Below are 24,289 nucleotides of genomic sequence, written 5' to 3' on the forward strand. Positions count from 1 at the left end.
GTCGTCATTTTGCAAAAAATTGACAAAATGGATTTTGCTAACAAACATACACAGGATGCTTAAGAATTCTATACTGTCACAAAAATTGAAATTCAAATATGTATAAATAAGCTCACACTGACCTAAACTATATTGAAAATCTTATGAGCGTATGTATGGTGGGTCGATCGACTCATCACACTAAACGTGTTTTGAAAAAAAAATACTTTTATTTTTTAATTTTTTTTAATAGTATCGTAAGTATAGTCGAAAGCTCTATTTTGTATAAAAAATTCAAGTCGATTTCTTAAATAGAAGCCTCATACGAGCGTTAACTATATGCAGAGTCGCATAAAAGCTCGTTCGAGGTCTCGGTCAATATATGGTAAGACTCGGTTTTTATTAAAAAAAATAATTAAAAATTGCTTTTATATGCAAATTAAAATTCCAAACACTTTTTGCATAAAGCATTTTTTAGTAGGATTTCATTTAGCAAAGTTATGACACTTTGAATTTTTACATTAGCCGCCATTTTGAAAAAAAATTTTATATATTTTTTTTAAACATAACGTATAGGGGCTGCACGTTAGTTCTATGCGATACTCAAAATTTAAATTTTTATCTTAGAAACCAAACAGTTAAGAGCGTTAACTCTTCCGAAAGTCTCAAAATGGCTAGTATGGGGGTACGATCGAACTGATACATCGCTTGTTTTCAAGCAAAAATATATATTTTTTATATTTTACTTAGATGAACTTTAGGCTTCTCAACATTTCATGTATAGTGACCTTTTTGCCAAAATTCAACACTACTGAGTTATAAGTGATTGAATTTTAATACTTGTCGTCATTTTGCAAAAAATTGACAAAATGGATTTTGCTAACAAACATACACAGGATGCTTAAGAATTCTATACTGTCACAAAAATTGAAATTCAAATATGTATAAATAAGCTCACACTGACCTAAACTATATTGAAAATCTTATGAGCGTATGTATGGTGGGTCGATCGACTCATCACACTAAACGTGTTTTGAAAAAAAAATACTTTTATTTTTTAATTTTTAATTTTTTTTATAGTATCGTAAGTATAGTCGAAAGCTCTATTTTGTATAAAAAATTCAAGTCGATTTCTTTAATAGAAGCCTCATACGAGCGTTAACTATATGCAGAGTCGCATAAAAGCTTGTTCGAGGTCTCGGTCAATATATGGTAAGACTCGGTTTTTAATTAAAAAAAAATAATTAAAAATTGCTTTTATATGCAAATTAAAATTCCAAACACTTTTTGCATAAAACATTTTTTAGTAGGATTTTATTTAGCAAAGTTATGACACTTTGAATTTTTACATTAGCCGCCATTTTGAAAAAAATTTTTATATATTTTTTTTAAACATAACGTATAGGGGCTGCACGTTAGTTCTATGCGATACTCAAAATTTAAATTTTTATCTTCGAAACCAAACAGTTATGAGCGTTAACTCTTCCGAAAGTCTCAAAATGGCTAGTATGGGGGTACGATCGAACTGATACATCGCTTGTTTTCAAGCAAAAATATATATTTTTTATATTTTACTTAGATGAACTTTAGGCTTCTCAACATTTCATGTATAGAGAACTTTTTGCCAAAATTCAACACTACTGAGTTATAAGTGATTGAATTTTAATACTTGTCGTCATTTTGCAAAAAATTGACAAAATGGATTTTGCTAACAAACATACACAGGATGCTTAAGAATTCTATACTGTCACAAAAATTGAAATTCAAATATGTATAAATAAGCTCACACTGACCTAAACTATATTGAAAATCTTATGAGCGTATGTATGGTGGGTCGATCGACTCATCACACTAAACGTGTTTTGAAAAAAAAATACTTTTATTTTTTAATTTTTAATTTTTTTTAATAGTATCGTAAGTATAGTCGAAAGCTCTATTTTGTATAAAAAATTCAAGTCGATTTCTTAAATAGAAGCCTCATACGAGCGTTAACTATATGCAGAGTCGCATAAAAGCTCGTTCGAGGTCTCGGTCAATATATGGTAAGACTCGGTTTTTATTAAAAAAAAAATAATTAAAAATTGCTTTTATATGCAAATTAAAATTCCAAACACTTTTTGCATAAAGCATTTTTTAGTAGGATTTCATTTAGCAAAGTTATGACACTTTGAATTTTTACATTAGCCGCCATTTTGAAAAAAAATTTTATATATTTTTTTTAAACATAACGTATAGGGGCTGCACGTTAGTTCTATGCGATACTCAAAATTTAAATTTTTATCTTAGAAACCAAACAGTTAAGAGCGTTAACTCTTCCGAAAGTCTCAAAATGGCTAGTATGGGGGTACGATCGAACTGATACATCGCTTGTTTTCAAGCAAAAATATATATTTTTTATATTTTACTTAGATGAACTTTAGGCTTCTCAACATTTCATGTATAGTGACCTTTTTGCCAAAATTCAACACTACTGAGTTATAAGTGATTGAATTTTAATACTTGTCGTCATTTTGCAAAAAATTGACAAAATGGATTTTGCTAACAAACATACACAGGATGCTTAAGAATTCTATACTGTCACAAAAATTGAAATTCAAATATGTATAAATAAGCTCACACTGACCTAAACTATATTGAAAATCTTATGAGCGTATGTATGGTGGGTCGATCGACTCATCACACTAAACGTGTTTTGAAAAAAAAATACTTTTATTTTTTAATTTTTAATTTTTTTTATAGTATCGTAAGTATAGTCGAAAGCTCTATTTTGTATAAAAAATTCAAGTCGATTTCTTTAATAGAAGCCTCATACGAGCGTTAACTATATGCAGAGTCGCATAAAAGCTTGTTCGAGGTCTCGGTCAATATATGGTAAGACTCGGTTTTTAATTAAAAAAAAATAATTAAAAATTGCTTTTATATGCAAATTAAAATTCCAAACACTTTTTGCATAAAACATTTTTTAGTAGGATTTTATTTAGCAAAGTTATGACACTTTGAATTTTTACATTAGCCGCCATTTTGAAAAAAATTTTTATATATTTTTTTTAAACATAACGTATAGGGGCTGCACGTTAGTTCTATGCGATACTCAAAATTTAAATTTTTATCTTCGAAACCAAACAGTTATGAGCGTTAACTCTTCCGAAAGTCTCAAAATGGCTAGTATGGGGGTACGATCGAACTGATACATCGCTTGTTTTCAAGCAAAAATATATATTTTTTATATTTTACTTAGATGAACTTTAGGCTTCTCAACATTTCATGTATAGAGAACTTTTTGTGAAAATTCAACACTACTGAGTTATAAGTGATTGAATTTTAATACTTGTCGTCATTTTGCAAAAAATTGACAAAATGGATTTTGCTAACAAACATACACAGGATGCTTAAGAATTCTATACTGTCACAAAAATTGAAATTCAAATATGTATAAATAAGCTCACACTGACCTAAACTATATTGAAAATCTTATGAGCGTATGTATGGTGGGTCGATCGACTCATCACACTAAACGTGTTTTGAAAAAAAAATACTTTTATTTTTTAATTTTTAATTTTTTTTTATAGTATCGTAAGTATAGTCGAAAGCTCTATTTTGTATAAAAAATTCAAGTCGATTTCTTGAATAGAAGCCTCATACGAGCGTTAACTATATGCAGAGTCGCATAAAAGCTCGTTCGAGGTCTCGGTCAATATATGGTAAGACTCGGTTTTTATTAAAAAAAAAATAATTAAAAATTGCTTTTATATGCAAATTAAATTCCAAACACTTTTTGCATTAAAAATTTTTTAGTAGGATATTATTTAGCAGAGTTATGACACTTTAAATTTTTACATTATCCGCCATTTTGAAAAAAAATTTTATATATTTTTTTTAAACATAACGTATAGGGGCTGCACGTTAGTTCTATGCGATACTCAAAATTTAAATTTTTATCTTAGAAACCTAACAGTTAAGAGCGTTAACTCTTCCGAAAGTCTCAAAATGGCTAGTATGGGGGTACGATCGAACTGATACATCGCTTGTTTTCAAGCAAAAATATATATTTTTTATATTTTACTTAGATGAACTTTAGGCTTCTCAACATATTATGTGTAGAGACCTTTTTGCTAAAATTCAACACTACTGAGTTATAAGTGATTGAATTTTAATACTTGTCGTCATTTTGCAAAAAATTGACAAAATGGATTTTGCTAACAAACATACACAGGATGCTTAAGAATTCTATACTGTCACAAAAATTGAAATTCAAATATGTATAAATAAGCTCACACTGACCTAAACTATATTGAAAATCTTATGAGCGTATGTATGGTGGGTCGATCGACTCATCACACTAAACGTGTTTTGAAAAAAAAATACTTTTATTTTTTAATTTTTAATTTTTTTTATAGTATCGTAAGTATAGTCGAAAGCTCTATTTTGTATAAAAAATTCAAGTCGATTTCTTGAATAGAAGCCTCATACGAGCGTTAACTATATGCAGAGTCGCATAAAAGCTCGTTCGAGGTCTCGGTCAATATATGGTAAGACTCGGTTTTTATTAAAAAAAAAAAAATTAAAAATTGCTTTTATATGCAAATTAAAATTCCAAACACTTTTTGCATTAAATATTTTTTAGTAGGATTTTATTTAGCAGAGTTATGACACTTTGAATTTTTACATTAGCCGCCATTTTGAAAAAAAATTTTATATATTTTTTTTAAACATAACGTATAGGGGCTGCACGTTAGTTCTAGGCGATACTTAAAATTTAAATTTTTATCTTAGAAACCAAACAGTTAAGAGCGTAAATTCATCCGAAAGTCTCAAAATGGCTAGTATGGGGGTACGATCGAACTGATACATCGCTTGTTTTCAAGCAAAAATATATATTTTTTATATTTTACTTAGATGAACTTTAGGCTTCTCAACATTTCATGTATAGAGACCTTTTTGCCAAAATTCAACACTACTGAGTTATAAGTGATTGAATTTTAATACTTGTCGTCATTTTGCAAAAAATTGACAAAATGGATTTTGCTAACAAACATACACAGGATGCTTAAGAATTCTATACTGTCACAAAAATTGAAATTCAAATATGTATAAATAAGCTCACACTGACCTAAACTATATTGAAAATCTTATGAGCGTATGTATGGTGGGTCGATCGACTCATCACACTAAACGTGTTTTGAAAAAAAAATACTTTTATTTTTTAATTTTTAATTTTTTTTTATAGTATCGTAAGTATAGTCGAAAGCTCTATTTTGTATAAAAAATTCAAGTCAATTTCTTAAATAGAAGCCTCATACGAGCGTTAACTATATGCAGAGTCGCATAAAAGCTCGTTCGAGGTCTCGGTCAATATATGGTAAGACTCGGTTTTTATTAAAAAAAAAATAATTAAAAATTGCTTTTATATGCAAATTAAATTCCAAACACTTTTTGCATTAAACATTTTTTAGTAGGATTTCATTTACCAAAGTTATGACACTTTGAATTTTTACATTAGCCGCCATTTTGAAAAAAAATTTTATATATTTTTTTTAAACATAACGTATAGGGGCTGCACGTTAGTTCTATGCGATACTCAAAATTTAAATTTTTATCTTAGAAACCAAACAGTTAAGAGCGTTAACTCTTCCGAAAGTCTCAAAATGGCTAGTATGGGGGTACGATCGAACTGATACATCGCTTGTTTTCAAGCAAAAATATATATTTTTTATATTTTACTTAGATGAACTTTAGGCTTCTCAACATTTCATGTATAGAGACCTTTTTGCCAAAATTCAACACTACTGAGTTATAAGTGATTGAATTTTAATACTTGTCGCCATTTTGCAAAAAATTGACAAAATGGATTTTGCTAACAAACATACACAGGATGCTTAAGAATTCTATACTGTCACAAAAATTGAAATTCAAATATGTATAAATAAGCTCACACTGACCTAAACTATATTGAAAATCTTATGAGCGTATGTATGGTGGGTCGATCGACTCATCACACTAAACGTGTTTTGAAAAAAAAATACTTTTATTTTTTAATTTTTAATTTTTTTTAATAGTATCGTAAGTATAGTCGAAAGCTCTATTTTGTATAAAAAATTTAAGTCGATTTCTTGAATAGAAGCCTCATACGAGCGTTAACTATATGCAGAGTCGCATAAAAGCTCGTTCGAGGTCTCGGTCAATATATGGTAAGACTCGGTTTTTATTAAAAAAAAAATAATTAAAAATTGCTTTTATATGCAAATTAAAATTCCAAACACTTTTTGCATTAAACATTTTTTAGTAGGATTTTATTTAGCAAAGTTATGACACTTTGAATTTTTACATTAGCCGCCATTTTGAAAAAAAATTTTATATATTTTTTTTAAACATAACGTATAGGGGCTGCACGTTAGTTCTATGCGATACTCAAAATTTAAATTTTTATCTTCGAAACCAAACAGTTAAGAGCGTTAACTCTTCCGAAAGTCTCAAAATGGCTAGTATGGGGGTACGATCGAACTGATACATCGCTTGTTTTCAAGCAAAAATATATATTTTTTATATTTTACTTAGATGAACTTTAGGCTTTTCAACATTTCATGTATTGAGACCTTTTTGCCAAAATTCAACACTACTGAGTTATAAGTGATTGATTTTTAATACTTGTCGTCATTTTGCAAAAAATTGACAAAATGGATTTTGCTAACAAACATACACAGGATGCTTAAGAATTCTATACTGTCACAAAAATTGAAATTCAAATATGTATAAATAAGCTCACACTGACCTAAACTATATTAAAAATCTTATGAGCGTATGTATGGTGGGTCGATCGACTCATCACACTAAACGTGTTTTGAAAAAAAAATACTTTTATTTTTTAATTTTTAATTTTTTTTAATAGTATCGTAAGTATAGTCGAAAGCTCTATTTTGTATAAAAAATTCAAGTCGATTTCTTAAATAGAAGCCTCATACGAGCGTTAACTATATGCATTTTTGCATTAAACATTTTTTAGTAGGATATTATTTAGCAGAGTTATGACACTTTAAATTTTTACATTATCCGCCATTTTGAAAAAAAATTTTATATATTTTTTTTAAACATAACGTATAGGGGCTGCACGTTAGTTCTATGCGATACTCAAAATTTAAATTTTTATCTTAGAAACCTAACAGTTAAGAGCGTTAACTCTTCCGAAAGTCTCAAAATGGCTAGTATGGGGGTACGATCGAACTGATACATCGCTTGTTTTCAAGCAAAAATATATATTTTTTATATTTTACTTAGATGAACTTTAGGCTTCTCAACATATTATGTGTAGAGACCTTTTTGCTAAAATTCAACACTACTGAGTTATAAGTGATTGAATTTTAATACTTGTCGTCATTTTGCAAAAAATTGACAAAATGGATTTTGCTAACAAACATACACAGGATGCTAAAGAATTCTATACTGTCACAAAAATTGAAATTCAAATATGTATAAATAAGCTCACACTGACCTAAACTATATTGAAAATCTTATGAGCGTATGTATGGTGGGTCGATCGACTCATCACACTAAACGTGTTTTGAAAAAAAAATACTTTTATTTTTTAATTTTTAATTTTTTTTATAGTATCGTAAGTATAGTCGAAAGCTCTATTTTGTATAAAAAATTCAAGTCGATTTCTTGAATAGAAGCCTCATACGAGCGTTAACTATATGCAGAGTCGCATAAAAGCTCGTTCGAGGTCTCGGTCAATATATGGTAAGACTCGGTTTTTATTAAAAAAAAAATAATTAAAAATTGCTTTTATATGCAAATTAAAATTCCAAACACTTTTTGCATTAAATATTTTTTAGTAGGATTTTATTTAGCAGAGTTATGACACTTTGAATTTTTACATTAGCCGCCATTTTGAAAAAAAATTTTATATATTTTTTTTAAACATAACGTATAGGGGCTGCACGTTAGTTCTAGGCGATACTCAAAATTTAAATTTTTATCTTAGAAACCAAACAGTTAAGAGCGTAAATTCTTCCGAAAGTCTCAAAATGGCTAGTATGGGGGTACGATCGAACTGATACATCGCTTGTTTTCAAGCAAAAATATATATTTTTTATATTTTACTTAGATGAACTTTAGGCTTCTCAACATTTCATGTATCGAGACCTTTTTGCCAAAATTCAACACTACTGAGTTATAAGTGATTGAATTTTAATACTTGTCGTCATTTTGCAAAAAATTGACAAAATGGATTTTGCTAACAAACATACACAGGATGCTAAAGAATTCTATACTGTCACAAAAATTGAAATTCAAATATGTATAAATAAGCTCACACTGACCTAAACTATATTGAAAATCTTATGAGCGTATGTATGGTGGGTCGATCGACTCATCACACTAAACGTGTTTTGAAAAAAAAATACTTTTATTTTTTAATTTTTAATTTTTTTTATAGTATCGTAAGTATAGTCGAAAGCTCTATTTTGTATAAAAAATTCAAGTCGATTTCTTGAATAGAAGCCTCATACGAGCGTTAACTATATGCAGAGTCGCATAAAAGCTCGTTCGAGGTCTCGGTCAATATATGGTAAGACTCGGTTTTTATTAAAAAAAAAATAATTAAAAATTGCTTTTATATGCAAATTAAAATTCCAAACACTTTTTGCATTAAATATTTTTTAGTAGGATTTTATTTAGCAGAGTTATGACACTTTGAATTTTTACATTAGCCGCCATTTTGAAAAAAAATTTTATATATTTTTTTTAAACATAACGTATAGGGGCTGCACGTTAGTTCTAGGCGATACTCAAAATTTAAATTTTTATCTTAGAAACCAAACAGTTAAGAGCGTAAATTCTTCCGAAAGTCTCAAAATGGCTAGTATGGGGGTACGATCGAACTGATACATCGCTTGTTTTCAAGCAAAAATATATATTTTTTATATTTTACTTAGATGAACTTTAGGCTTCTCAACATTTCATGTATCGAGACCTTTTTGCCAAAATTCAACACTACTGAGTTATAAGTGATTGAATTTTAATACTTGTCGTCATTTTGCAAAAAATTGACAAAATGGATTTTGCTAACAAACATACACAGGATGCTTAAGAATTCTATACTGTCACAAAAATTGAAATTCAAATATGTATAAATAAGCTCACACTGACCTAAACTATATTGAAAATCTTATGAGCGTATGTATGGTGGGTCGATCGACTCATCACACTAAACGTGTTTTGAAAAAAAAATACTTTTATTTTTTAATTTTTAATTTTTTTTTATAGTATCGTAAGTATAGTCGAAAGCTCTATTTTGTATAAAAAATTCAAGTCAATTTCTTAAATAGAAGCCTCATACGAGCGTTAACTATATGCAGAGTCGCATAAAAGCTCGTTCGAGGTCTCGGTCAATATATGGTAAGACTCGGTTTTTATTAAAAAAAAAATAATTAAAAATTGCTTTTATATGCAAATTAAAATTCCAAACACTTTTTGCATTAAACATTTTTTAGTAGGATTTCATTTACCAAAGTTATGACACTTTGAATTTTTACATTAGCCGCCATTTTGAAAAAAAATTTTATATATTTTTTTTAAACATAACGTATAGGGGCTGCACGTTAGTTCTATGCGATACTTAAAATTTAAATTTTTATCTTAGAAACCAAACAGTTAAGAGCGTTAACTCTTCCGAAAGTTTAAAAATGGCTAGTATGGGGGTACGATCGAACTGATACATCGCTTGTTTTCAAGCAAAAATATATATTTTTTATATTTTACTTAGATGAACTTTAGGCTTCTCAACATTTCATGTATAGAGACCTTTTTGCCAAAATTCAACACTACTGAGTTATAAGTGATTGAATTTTAATACTTGTTGTCATTTTGCAAAAAATTGACAAAATGGATTTTGCTAATAAACATACACAGGTTGCTTAAGAATTCTATACTGTCACAAAAATTGAAATTCAAATATGTATAAATAAGCTCACACTGACCTAAATTATATTAAAAAACTTATGAGCGTATGTATGGTGGGTCGATCGACTCATCACACTAAACGTGTTTTGAAAAAAAAATACTTTTATTTTTTAATTTTTAATTTTTTTTTATAGTATCGTAAGTATAGTCGAAAGCTCTATTTTGTATAAAAAATTCAAGTCGATTTTTTGAATAGAAGCCTCATACGAGCGTTAACTATATGCAGAGTCGCATAAAAGCTCGTTCGAGGTCTCGGTCAATATATGGTAAGACTCGGTTTTTATTAAAAAAAAAATAATTAAAAATTGCTTTTATATGCAAATTAAAATTCCAAACACTTTTTGCATTAAACATTTTTTAGTAGGATTTCATTTAGCAAAGTTATGACACTTTAAATTTTTACATTAGCCGCCATTTCAAAAAAAAATTTTATATATTTTTTTTAAACATAACGTATAGGGGCTGCACGTTAGTTCTATGCGATACTCAAAATTTAAATTTTTATCTTAGAAACCAAACAGTTAAGAGCGTTAACTCTTCCGAAAGTCTCAAAATGGCTAGTATGGGGGTACGATCGAACTGATACATCGCTTGTTTTCAAGCAAAACTATATATTTTTTATATTTTACTTAGATGAACTTTAGGCTTCTCAACATTTCATGTATAGAGACCTTTTTGCCAAAATTCAACACTACTGAGTTATAAGTGATTGAATTTTAATACTTGTCGTCATTTTGCAAAAAATTGACAAAATGGATTTTGCTGACAAACATACACAGGATGCTTAAGAATTCTATACTGTCACAAAAATTGAAATTCAAATATGTATAAATAAGCTCACACTGACCTAAACTATATTGAAAATCTTATGAGCGTATGTATGGTGGGTCGATCGACTCATCACACTAAACGTGTTTTGAAAAAAAAATACTTTTATTTCTTAATTTTTAATTTTTTTTTATAGTATCGTAAGTATAGTCGAAAGCTCTATTTTGTATAAAAAATTCAAGTCGATTTCTTAAATAGAAGCCTCATACGAGCGTTAACTATATGCAGAGTCGCATAAAAGCTCGTTCGAGGTCTCGGTCAATATATGGTAAGACTCGGTTTTTATTAAAAAAAAAATAATTAAAAATTGCTTTTATATGCAAATTAAAATTCCAAACACTTTTTGCATTAAACATTTTTTAGTAGGATTTCAGTTAGCAAAGTTATGACACTTTGAATTTTTACATTAGCCGCCATTTTGAAAAAAAATTTTATATATTTTTTTTAAACATAACGTATAGGGGCTGCACGTTAGTTCTATGCGATACATAAAATTTAAATTTTTATCTTCGAAACCAAACAGTTAAGAGCGTTAACTCTTCCGAAAGTCTCAAAATGGCTAGTATGGGGGTACGATCGAACTGATACATCGCTTGTTTTCAAGCAAAAATATATATTTTTAATATTTTACTTAGATGAACTTTAGGCTTCTCAACATTTCATGTATAGAGACCTTTTTGCCAAAATTCAACACTACTGAGTTATAAGTGATTGAATTTTAATACTTGTCGTCATTTTGCAAAAAATTGACAAAATGGATTTTGCTAACAAACATACACATGATGCTTAAGAATTCTATACTGTCACAAAAATTGAAATTCAAATATGTATAAATAAGCTTACACTGACCTAAACTATATTGAAAATCTTATGAGCGTATGTATGGTGGGTCGATCGACTCATCACACTAAACGTGTTTTGAAAAAAAAATACTTTTATTTTTTAATTTTTAATTTTTTTTTATAGTATCGTAAGTATAGTCGAAAGCTCTATTTTGTATAAAAAATTCAAGTCGATTTCTTTAATAGAAGCCTCATACGAGCGTTAACTATATGCAGAGTCGCATAAAAGCTTGTTCGAGGTCTCGGTCAATATATGGTAAGACTCGGTTTTTATTAAAAAAAAAATAATTAAAAATTGCTTTTATATGCAAATTAAAATTCCAAACACTTTTTGCATAAAACATTTTTTAGTAGGATTTTATTTAGCAAAGTTATGACACTTTGAATTTTTACATTAGCCGCCATTTAAAAAAAAATTTTTATATATTTTTTTTAAACATAACGTATAGGGGCTGCACGTTAGTTCTATGCGATACTTAAAATTTAAATTTTTATCTTAGAAACCAAACAGTTAAGAGCGTTAACTCTTCCGAAAGTCTCAAAATGGCTAGTATGGGGGTACGATCGAACTGATACATCGCTTGTTTTCAAGCAAAAATATATATTTTTTATATTTTACTTAGATGAACTTTAGGCTTCTCAACATTTCATGTATAGAGAACTTTTTGCCAAAATTCAACACTACTGAGTTATAAGTGATTGAATTTTAATACTTGTCGTCATTTTGCAAAAAATTGACAAAATGGATTTTGCTAATAAACATACACAGGTTGCTTAAGAATTCTATACTGTCACAAAAATTGAAATTCAAATATGTATAAATAAGCTCACACTGACCTAAATTATATTAAAAAACTTATGAGCGTATGTATGGTGGGTCGATCGACTCATCACACTAAACGTGTTTTGAAAAAAAAATACTTTTATTTTTTAATTTTTAATTTTTTTTTATAGTATCGTAAGTATAGTCGAAAGCTCTATTTTGTATAAAAAATTCAAGTCGATTTTTTGAATAGAAGCCTCATACGAGCGTTAACTATATGCAGAGTCGCATAAAAGCTCGTTCGAGGTCTCGGTCAATATATGGTAAGACTCGGTTTTTATTAAAAAAAAAATAATTAAAAATTGCTTTTATATGCAAATTAAAATTCCAAACACTTTTTGCATTAAACATTTTTTAGTAGGATATTATTTAGCAGAGTTATGACACTTTGAATTTTTACATTATCCGCCATTTTGAAAATAAATTTTATATATTTTTTTTAAACATAACGTATAGGGGCTGCACGTTAGTTCTATGCGATACTCAAAATTTAAATTTTTATCTTAGAAACCTAACAGTTAAGAGCGTTAACTCTTCCGAAAGTCTCAAAATGGCTAGTATGGGGGTACGATCGAACTGATACATCGCTTGTTTTCAAGCAAAAATATATATTTTTTATATTTTACTTAGATGAACTTTAGGCTTCTCAACATTTCATGTATAGAGACCTTTTTGCCAAAATTCAACACTACTGAGTTATAAGTGATTGAATTTTAATACTTGTCGTCATTTTGCAAAAAATTGACAAAATGGATTTTGCTAACAAACATACACAGGATGCTTAAGAATTCTATACTGTCACAAAAATTGAAATTCAAATATGTATAAATAAGCTCACACTGACCTAAACTATATTGAAAATCTTATGAGCGTATGTATGGTGGGTCGATCGACTCATCACACTAAACGTGTTTTGAAAAAAAAATACTTTTATTTTTTAATTTTTAATTTTTTTTTATAGTATCGTAAGTATAGTCGAAAGCTCTATTTTGTATTAAAATTCAAGTCGATTTCTTGAATAGAAGCCTCATACGAGCGTTAACTATATGCAGAGTCGCATAAAAGCTCGTTCGAGGTCTCGGTCAATATATGGTAAGACTCGGTTTTTATTAAAAAAAAAATAATTAAAAATTGCTTTTATATGCAAATTAAAATTCCAAACACTTTTTGCATTAAATATTTTTTAGTAGGATTTTATTTAGCAGAGTTATGACACTTTGAATTTTTACATTAGCCGCCATTTTGAAAAAAAATTTTATATATTTTTTTTAAACATAACGTATAGGGGCTGCACGTTAGTTCTAGGCGATACTCAAAATTTAAATTTTTATCTTAGAAACCAAACAGTTAAGAGCGTAAATTCTTCCGAAAGTCTCAAAATGGCTAGTATGGGGGTACGATCGAACTGATACATCGCTTGTTTTCAAGCAAAAATATATATTTTTTATATTTTACTTAGATGAACTTTAGGCTTCTCAACATTTTATGTTTAGAGACCTTTTTGCCAAAATTCAACACTACTGAGTTATAAGTGATTGAATTTTAATACTTGTCGTCATTTTGCAAAAAATTGACAAAATGGATTTTGCTAACAAACATACACAGGATGCTTAAGAATTCTATACTGTCACAAAAATTGAAATTCAAATATGTATAAATAAGCTCACACTGACCTAAACTATATTGAAAATCTTATGAGCGTATGTATGGTGGGTCGATCGACTCATCACACTAAACGTGTTTTGAAAAAAAAATACTTTTATTTTTTAATTTTTAATTTTTTTTTATAGTATCGTAAGTATAGTCGAAAGCTCTATTTTGTATAAAAAATTCAAGTCAATTTCTTAAATAGAAGCCTCATACGAGCGTTAACTATATGCAGAGTCGCATAAAAGCTCGTTCGAGGTCTCGGTCAATATATGGTAAGACTCGGTTTTTATTAAAAAAAAAATAATTAAAAATTGCTTTTATATGCAAATTAAAATTTCAAACACTTTTTGCATTAAACATTTTTTAGTAGGATTTCATTTAGCAAAGTTATGACACTTTGAATTTTTACATTAGCCGCCATTTTGAAAAAAAATTTTATATATTTTTTTTAAACATAACGTATAGGGGCTGCACGTTAGTTCTATGCGATACTTAAAATTTAAATTTTTATCTTAGAAACCAAACAGTTAAGAGCGTTAACTCTTCCGAAAGTCTCAAAATGGCTAGTATGGGGGTACGATCGAACTGATACATCGCTTGTTTTCAAGCAAAAATATATATTTTTTATATTTTACTTAGATGAACTTTAGGCTTCTCAACATTTCATGTATAGAGACCTTTTTGCCAAAATTCAACACTACTGAGTTATAAGTGATTGAATTTTAATACTTGTCGTCATTTTGCAAAAAATTGACAAAATGGATTTTGCTAATAAACATACACAGGTTGCTTAAGAATTCTATACTGTCACAAAAATTGAAATTCAAATATGTATAAATAAGCTCACACTGACCTAAATTATATTAAAAAACTTATGAGCGTATGTATGGTGGGTCGATCGACTCATCACACTAAACGTGTTTTGAAAAAAAAATACTTTTATTTTTTAATTTTTAATTTTTTTTTATAGTATCGTAAGTATAGTCGAAAGCTTTATTTTGTAAAAAATTCAAGTCGATTTCTTGAATAGAAGCCTCATACGAGCGTTAACTATATGCAGAGTCGCATAAAAGCTCGTTCTAGGTCTCGGTCAATATATGGTAAGACTCGGTTTTTAATAAAAAAAAAATAATTAAAAATTGCTTTTATATGCAAATTAAAATTCCAAACACTTTTTGCATTAAACATTTTGTAGTAGGATTTCATTTAGCAAAGTTATGACACTTTGAATTTTTACATTAGCCGCCATTTCGAAAAAAAATTTTATATATTTTTTTTAAACATAACGTATAGGGGCTGCAAGTTAGTTCTATGCGATACTCAAAATTTAAATTTTTATCTTCGAAACCAAACAGTTAAGAGCGTTAACTCTTCCGAAAGTCTCAAAATGGCTAGTATGGGGGTACGATCGAACTGATACATCGCTTGTTTTCAAGCAAAAATATATATTTTTTATATTTTACTTAGATGAACTTTAGGCTTCTCAACATTTCATGTATAGAGACCTTTTTGCCAAAATTCAACACTACTGAGTTATAAGTGATTGAATTTTAATACTTGTCGTCATTTTGCAAAAAATTGACAAAATGGATTTTGCTAACAAACATACACAGGATGCTTAAGAATTCTATACTGTCACAAAAATTGAAATTCAAATATGTATAAATAAGCTCACACTGACCTAAACTATATTGAAAATCTTATGAGCGTATGTATGGTGGGTCGATCGACTCATCACACTAAACGTGTTTTGAAAAAAAAATACTTTTATTTTTTAATTTTTAATTTTTTTTTATAGTATCGTAAGTATAGTCGAAAGCTCTATTTTGTATAAAAAATTCAAGTCGATTTCTTGAATAGAAGCCTCATACGAGCGTTAACTATATGCAGAGTCGCATAAAAGCTCGTTCGAGGTCTCGGTCAATATATGGTAAGACTCGGTTTTTATTAAAAAAAAAATAATTAAAAATTGCTTTTATATGCAAATTAAAATTCCAAACACTTTTTGCATTAAACATTTTTAAGTAGGATTTCATTTAGCAAAGTTATGACACTTTGAATTTTTACATTAGCCGCCATTTTGAAAAAAAATTTTATATATTTATTTTAAACATAACGTATAGGGGCTGCACGTTAGTTCTATGCGATACTTAAAATTTAAATTTTTATCTTAGAAACCAAACAGTTAAGAGCGTTAACTCTTCCGAAAGTCTCAAAATGGCTAGTATGGGGGTACGATCGAACTGATACATCGCTTGTTTTCAAGCAAAAATATATATTTTTTATATTTTACTTAGATGAACTTTAGGCTTCTCAACATTTCATGTATAGAGACCTTTTTGCCAAAATTCAACACTACTGAGTTATAAGTGATTGAATTTTAATACTTGTCGTCATTTTGCAAAAAATTGACAAAATGGATTTTGCTAATAAACATACACAGGTTGCTTAAGAATTCTATACTGTCACAAAAATTGAAATTCAAATATGTATAAATAAGCTCACACTGACCTAAATTATATTAAAAAACTTATGAGCGTATGTATGGTGGGTCGATCGACTCATCACACTAAACGTGTTTTGAAAAAAAAATACTTTTATTTTTTAATTTTTAATTTTTTTTTATAGTATTGTAAGTATAGTCGAAAGCTTTATTTTGTATAAAAAATTCAAGTCGATTTCTTAAATAGAAGCCTCATACGAGCGTTAACTATATGCAGAGTCGCATAAAAGCTCGTTCGAGGTCTCGGTCAATATATGGTAAGACTCGGTTTTTATTAAAAAAAAAATAATTAAAAATTGCTTTTATATGCAAATTAAAATTCCAAACACTTTTTGCAATAAACATTTTTTAGTAGGATATTATTAAGCAGAGTTATGACACTTTGAATTTTTACATTATCCGCCATTTTGAAAAAAAATTTTATATATTTTTTTTAAACATAACGTATAGGGGCTGCACGTTAGTTCTATGCGATACTCAAAATTTAAATTTTTATCTTAGAAACCAAACAGTTAAGAGCGTTAACTCTTCCGAAAGTCTCAAAATGGCTAGTATGGGGGTACGATCGAACTGATACATCGCTTGTTTTCAAGCAAAAATATATATTTTTTATATTTTACTTAGATGAACTTTAGGCTTCTCAACATTTCATGTATAGAGACCTTTTTGCCAAAATTCAACACTACTGAGTTATAAGTGATTGAATTTTAATACTTGTCGTCATTTTGCAAAAAATTGACAAAATGGATTTTGCTAACAAACATACACAGGATGCTTAAGAATTCTATACTGTCACAAAAATTGAAATTCAAATATGTATAAATAAGCTCACACTGACCTAAACTATATTGAAAATCTTATGAGCGTATGTATGGTGGGTCGATCGACTCATCACACTAAACGTGTTTTGAAAAAAAAATACTTTTATTTTTTAATTTTTAATTTTTTTTTATAGTATCGTAAGTATAGTCGAAAGCTCTATTTTGTAATAAAAATTCAAGTAGATTTCTTGAATAGAAGCCTTATACGAGCGTTAACTATATGCAGAGTCGCATAAAAGCTCGTTCGAGGTCTCGGTCAATATATGGTAAGACTCGGTTTTTATTAAAAAAAAAATAATTAAAAATTGCTTTTATATGCAAATTAAAATTCCAAACACTTTTTGCATTAAATATTTTTTAGTAGGATTTTATTTAGCAGAGTTATGACACTTTGAATTTTTACATTAGCCGCCATTTTGAAAAAAAATTTTATATATTTTTTTTAAACATAACGTATAGGGGCTGCACGTTAGTTCTAGGCGATACTCAAAATTTAAATTTTTATCTTAGAAACCAAACAGTTAAGAGCGTAAATTCTTCCGAAAGTCTCAAAATGGCTAGTATGGGGGTACGATCGAACTGATACATCGCTTGTTTTCAAGCAAAAATATATATTTTTTATATTTTACTTAGATGAACTTTAGGCTTCTCAACATTTTATGTTTAGAGACCTTTTTGCCAAAATTCAACACTACTGAGTTATAAGTGATTGAATTTTAATACTTGTCGTCATTTTGCAAAAAATTGACAAAATGGATTTTGCTAACAAACATACACAGGATGCTTAAGAATTCTATACTGTCACAAAAATTGAAATTCAAATATGTATAAATAAGCTCACACTGACCTAAACTATATTGAAAATCTTATGAGCGTATGTATGGTGGGTCGATCGACTCATCACACTAAACGTGTTTTGAAAAAAAAATACTTTTATTTTTTAATTTTTAATTTTTTTTTATAGTATCGTAAGTATAGTCGAAAGCTCTATTTTGTATAAAAAATTCAAGTCAATTTCTTAAATAGAAGCCTCATACGAGCGTTAACTATATGCAGAGTCGCATAAAAGCTCGTTCGAGGTCTCGGTCAATATATGGTAAGACTCGGTTTTTATTAAAAAAAAAATAATTAAAAATTGCTTTTATATGCAAATTAAAATTCCAAACACTTTTTGCATTAAACATTTTTTAGTAGGATTTCATTTAGCAAAGTTATGACACTTTGAATTTTTACATTAGCCGCCATTTTGAAAAAAAATTTTATATATTTTTTTTAAACATAACGTATAGGGGCTGCACGTTAGTTCTATGCGATACTCAAAATTTAAATTTTTATCTTAGAAACCAAACAGTTAAGAGCGTTAACTCTTCCGAAAGTCTCAAAATGGCTAGTATGGGGGTACGATCGAACTGATACATCGCTTGTTTTCAAGCAAAAATATATATTTTTTATATTTTACTTAGATGAACTTTAGGCTTCTCAACATTTCATGTATAGAGACCTTTTTGCCAAAATTCAACACTACTGAGTTATAAGTGATTGAATTTTAATACTTGTCGTCATTTTGCAAAAAATTGACAAAATGGATTTTGCTAATAAACATACACAGGTTGCTTAAGAATTCTATACTGTCACAAAAATTGAAATTCAAATATGTATAAATAAGCTCACACTGACCTAAATTATATTAAAAAACTTATGAGCGTATGTATGGTGGGTCGATCGACTCATCACACTAAACGTGTTTTGAAAAAAAAATACTTTTATTTTTTAATTTTTAATTTTTTTTTATAGTATCGTAAGTATAGTCGAAAGCTTTATTTTGTAAAAAATTCAAGTCGATTTCTTGAATAGAAGCCTCATACGAGCGTTAACTATATGCAGAGTCGCATAAAAGCTCGTTCTAGGTCTCGGTCAATATATGGTAAGACTCGGTTTTTAATAAAAAAAAAATAATTAAAAATTGCTTTTATATGCAAGTTAAAATTCCAAACACTTTTTGCATTAAACATTTTGTAGTAGGATTTCATTTAGCAAAGTTATGACACTTTGAATTTTTACATTAGCCGCCATTTCGAAAAAAAATTTTATATATTTTTTTTAAACATAACGTATAGGGGCTGCAAGTTAGTTCTATGCGATACTCAAAATTTAAATTTTTATCTTCGAAACCAAACAGTTAAGAGCGTTAACTCTTCCGAAAGTCTCAAAATGGCTAGTATGGGGGTACGATCGAACTGATACATCGCTTGTTTTCAAGCAAAAATATATATTTTTTATATTTTACTTAGATGAACTTTAGGCTTCTCAACATTTCATGTATAGAGACCTTTTTGCCAAAATTCAACACTACTGAGTTATAAGTGATTGAATTTTAATACTTGTCGTCATTTTGCAAAAAATTGACAAAATGGATTTTGCTAACAAACATACACAGGATGCTTAAGAATTCTATACTGTCACAAAAATTGAAATTCAAATATGTATAAATAAGCTCACACTGACCTAAACTATATTGAAAATCTTATGAGCGTATGTATGGTGGGTCGATCGACTCATCACACTAAACGTGTTTTGAAAAAAAAATACTTTTATTTTTTAATTTTTAATTTTTTTTTATAGTATCGTAAGTATAGTCGAAAGCTTTATTTTGTAAAAAATTCAAGTCGATTTCTTAAATAGAAGCCTCATACGAGCGTTAACTATATGCAGAGTCGCATAAAAGCTCGTTCGAGGTCTCGGTCAATATATGGTAAGACTCGGTTTTTATTAAAAAAAAAATAATTAAAAATTGCTTTTATATGCAAATTAAAATTCCAAACACTTTTTGCAATAAACATTTTTTAGTAGGATATTATTAAGCAGAGTTATGACACTTTGAATTTTTACATTATCCGCCATTTTGAAAAAAAATTTTATATATTTTTTTTAAACATAACGTATAGGGGCTGCACGTTAGTTCTATGCGATACTCAAAATTTAAATTTTTATCTTAGAAACCAAACAGTTAAGAGCGTTAACTCTTCCGAAAGTCTCAAAATGGCTAGTATGGGGGTACGATCGAACTGATACATCGCTTGTTTTCAAGCAAAAATATATATTTTTTATATTTTACTTAGATGAACTTTAGGCTTCTCAACATTTCATGTATAGAGACCTTTTTGCCAAAATTCAACACTACTGAGTTATAAGTGATTGAATTTTAATACTTGTCGTCATTTTGCAAAAAATTGACAAAATGGATTTTGCTAACAAACATACACAGGATGCTTAAGAATTCTATACTGTCACAAAAATTGAAATTCAAATATGTATAAATAAGCTCACACTGACCTAAACTATATTGAAAATCTTATGAGCGTATGTATGGTGGGTCGATCGACTCATCACACTAAACGTGTTTTGAAAAAAAAATACTTTTATTTTTTAATTTTTAATTTTTTTTTATAGTATCGTAAGTATAGTCGAAAGCCCTATTTTGTATAAAAAATTCAAGTCGATTTCTTTAATAGAAGCCTCATACGAGCGTTAACTATATGCAGAGTCGCATAAAAGCTCGTTCGAGGTCTCGGTCAATATATGGTAAGACTCGGTTTTTATTAAAAAAAAAATAATTAAAAATTGCTTTTATATGCAAATTAAAATTCCAAACACTTTTTGCATTAAACATTTTTTAGTAGGATTTCATTTAGCAAAGTTATGACACTTTGAATTTTTACATTAGCCGCCATTTTGAAAAAAAATTTTATATATTTTTTTTAAACATAACGTATAGGGGCTGCACGTTAGTTCTATGCGATACTCAAAATTTAAATTTTTATCTTCGAAACCAAACAGTTAAGAGCGTTAACTCTTCCGAAAGTCTCAAAATGGCTAGTATGGGGGTACGATCGAACTGATACATCGCTTGTTTTCAAGCAAAAATATATATTTTTTATATTTTACTTAGATGAACTTTAGGCTTCTCAACATTTCATGTGTAAAGACCTTTTTGCTAAAATTCAACACTACTGAGTTATAAGTGATTGAATTTTAATACTTGTCGTCATTTTGCAAAAAATTGACTAAATGGATTTTGCTAACAAACATACACAGGATGCTTAAGAATTCTATACTGTCACAAAAATTGAAATTCAAATATGTATAAATAAGCTCACACTGACCTAAACTATATTGAAAATCTTATGAGCGTATGTATGGTGGGTCGATCGACTCATCACACTAAACGTGTTTTGAAAAAAAAATACTTTTATTTTTTAATTTTTAATTTTTTTTTATAGTATCGTAAGTATAGTCGAAAGCTCTATTTTGTATAAAAAATTCAAGTCGATTTCTTGAATACAAGCCTCATACGAGCGTTAACTATATGCAGAGTCGCATAAAAGCTCGTTCGAGGTCTCGGTCAATATATGGTAAGACTCGGTTTTTATTAAAAAAAAAATAATTAAAAATTGCTTTTATATGCAAATTAAAATTCCAAACACTTTTTGCATTAAACATTTTTTAGTAGGATTTGATTTAGCAAAGTTATGACACTTTGAATTTTTACATTAGCCGCCATTTTGAAAAAAAATTTTATATATTTTTTTTAAACATAACGTATAGGGGCTGCACGTTAGTTCTATGCGATACATAAAATTTAAATTTTTATCATCGAAACCAAACAGTTAAGAGCGTTAACTCTTCCGAAAGTCTCAAAATGGCTAGTATGGGGGTACGATCGAACTGATACATCGCTTGTTTTCAAGCAAAAATATATATTTTTTATATTTTACTTAGATGAACTTTAGGCTTCTCAACATTTTATGTATAGAGACCTTTTTGCCAAAATTCAACACTACTGAGTTATAAGTGATTGAATTTTATAACTTGTCGTCATTTTGCAAAAAATTGACAAAATGGATTTTGCTAACAAACATACACAGGATGCTTAAGAATTCTATACTGTCACAAAAATTGAAATTCAAATATGTATAAATAAGCTCACACTGACCTAAACTATATTGAAAATCTTATGAGCGTATGTATGGTGGGTCGATCGACTCATCACACTAAACGTGTTTTGAAAAAAAAATACTTTTATTTTTAATTTTTAATTTTTTTTTATAGTATCGTAAGTATAGTCGAAAGCTCTATTTTGTATAAAAAATTCAAGTCGATTTCTTTAATAGAAGCCTCATACGAGCGTTAACTATATGCAGAGTCGCATAAAAGCTCGTTCGAGGTCTCGGTCAATATATGGTAAGACTCGGTTTTTATTAAAAAAAAAATAATTAAAAATTGGTTTTATATGCAAATTAAAATTCCAAACACTTTTTGCATTAAACATTTTTTAGTAGGATTTTATTTAGCAAAGTTATGACACTTTGAATTTTTACATTAGCCGTAATTTTGAAAAAAAATTTTATATATTTTTTTTAAACATAATGTATAGGGGCTGCACGTTAGTTCTATGCGATACTCAAAATTTAAATTTTTATCTTCAAAACCAAACAGTTAAGAGCGTTAACTCTTCCGAAAGTCTCAAAATGGCTAGTATGGGGGTACGATCGAACTGATACATCGCTTGTTTTCAAGCAAAAATATATATTTTTTATATTATACTTAGATGAACTTTAGGCTTCTCAACATTTCATGTATAGAGACCTTTTTGCCAAAATTCAACACTACTGAGTTATAAGTGATTGAATTTTAATACTTGTCGTCATTTTGCAAAAAATTGACAAAATGGATTTTGCTAACAAACATACACAGGATGCTTAAGAATTCTATACTGTCACAAAAATTGAAATTTAAATATGTATAAATAAGCTCACACTGACCTAAACTATATTGAAAATCTTATGAGCGTATGTATGGTGGGTCGATCGACTCATCACACTAAACGTGTTTTGAAAAAAAAATACTTTTATTTTTTAATTTTTAATTTTTTTTTATAGTATCGTAAGTATAGTCGAAAGCTCTATTTTGTATAAAAAATTCAAGTCGATTTCTTGAATAGAAGCCTCATACGAGCGTTAACTATATGCAGAGTCGCATAAAAGCTCGTTCGAGGTCTCGGTCAATATATGGTAAGACTCGGTTTTTATTAAAAAAAAAATAATTAAAAATTGCTTTTATATGCAAATTAAAATTCCAAACACTTTTTGCATTAAACATTTTTTAGTACAATTTCATTTAGCAAAGTTATGACACTTTGAATTTTTCCATTAGCCGCCATTTTGACAAAAAATTTTATATATTTTTTTTAAACATAACGTATAGGGGCTGCACGTTAGTTCTATGCGATACTTAATATATAAATTTTTATCTTCAAAACCAAACAGTTAAGAGCGTTAACTCTTCCGAAAGTCTCAAAATGGCTAGTATGGGGGTACGATCGAACTGATACATCGCTTGTTTTCAAGCAAAAATATATACTTTTTATATTTTACTTAGATGAACTTTAGGCTTCTCAACATTTCATGTATAGAGACCTTTTTGCCAAAATTCAACACTACTGAGTTATAAGTGATTGAATTTTAATACTTGTCGTCATTTTGCAAAAAATTGACAAAATGGATTTTGCTAACAAACATACACAGGATGCTTAAGAATTCTATACTGTCACAAAAATTGAAATTCAAATATGTATAAATAAGCTCACACTGACCTAAACTATATTGAAAATCTTATGAGCGTATGTATGGTGGGTCGATCGACTCATCACACTAAACGTGTTTTGAAGAAAAAATACTTTTATTTTTTAATTTTTAATTTTTTTTTATAGTATCGTAAGTATAGTCGAAAGCTCTATTTTGTATAAAAAATTTTAGTCGATTTCTTGAATAGAAGCCTCATACGAGCGTTAACTATATGCAGAGTCGCATAAAAGCTCGTTCGAGGT

The sequence above is a fragment of the Plectrocnemia conspersa genome, unplaced genomic scaffold (genome assembly GCF_051122295.1).
Source record: "Plectrocnemia conspersa isolate PC_06_02 unplaced genomic scaffold, ASM5112229v1 ptg000006l, whole genome shotgun sequence".
NCBI lineage: Eukaryota > Metazoa > Arthropoda > Insecta > Trichoptera > Polycentropodidae > Plectrocnemia > Plectrocnemia conspersa.